The 833-nt window shown below is 47.8% G+C and overlaps 1 pseudogene; it reads right to left on the bottom strand.

Annotated features, from left to right (window-relative positions):
* Window positions 1–761: 761 nt before the first annotated feature.
* The window catches only part of LOC137790179 (extracellular calcium-sensing receptor-like), a 5,886-nt pseudogene continuing 5,814 nt past the window's right edge, over window positions 762–833 (bottom strand).

The following is an 833-nucleotide window of genomic DNA, read 5'->3' on the forward strand; positions in this document are numbered from 1 at the left end:
ATGGAGGCAGCAACCAGAACCAGCTTGGACTGCAGCACGGGGCAGCAGTGGGATACCAGATGACGACGAGGCCTTGAAGTTCGGTCCTCCGGATTACGGACCTTGCGCCTCAGGCTACGGGGCCCCCACCAACAGCCACCCAGAAACCCCCCCACAGACCACGCTCCGGGTCCATCACATGGTCCAAGGATCCCTTCTCGTGACCCCAGAGACCACCGAGAATCTGGGGGACTCACAAAGGGCATCAAGCTCTGGGCCATGACCTGGTCGACACAGGCCAGGCTATAGCAATGAGAAACATACAAAAAAAAACTGATAGTGGCTGGCCATAGACTTGCCATGGCAGAGCCGGAAAAAAAAATGGCTGGGTCGAGGTATTGATCAGTTTGTTCTGTCACGAGAAGCTCTGAGAGTGAGGACCCAAATGCCCATGCAACAGTTTAAATTATTTTAACAAACACTATAATTAAAGAGAGACATACTACTCACGGGGAACAGTGGAACACAAGGTACAAACCGAGAAGGGGACAGGAGACAAATGGGGTTTAAATATAAGACGGAGATAACACGAAATAGGGAAACACAATGAGGGCAGCACAGGTGAAGGGTATACACAATCAGGAACCAGGTAGACAGACAATCCCAGACAACCACCAGGGCAGGAATTGTAGAGACACAAAGGACACAGGACTACAAAATAAAACAGGAAACAGAAAACTCAAATCATGACCCTGTGGCTTAAGTATTTGTTAAAAGTCCCCTTAAGTGCTGTCTTTGTTTTCTGAAAATGTTATGTTTTAAGATTGACTTTTGTTCATCAAATGTTTCTTGGT

The sequence above is a fragment of the Clinocottus analis genome, unplaced genomic scaffold (genome assembly GCF_023055335.1).
Source record: "Clinocottus analis isolate CAN_PGR_092001 unplaced genomic scaffold, fCliAna1.0.p SCAF_2, whole genome shotgun sequence".
Taxonomy (NCBI): domain Eukaryota; kingdom Metazoa; phylum Chordata; class Actinopteri; order Perciformes; family Cottidae; genus Clinocottus; species Clinocottus analis.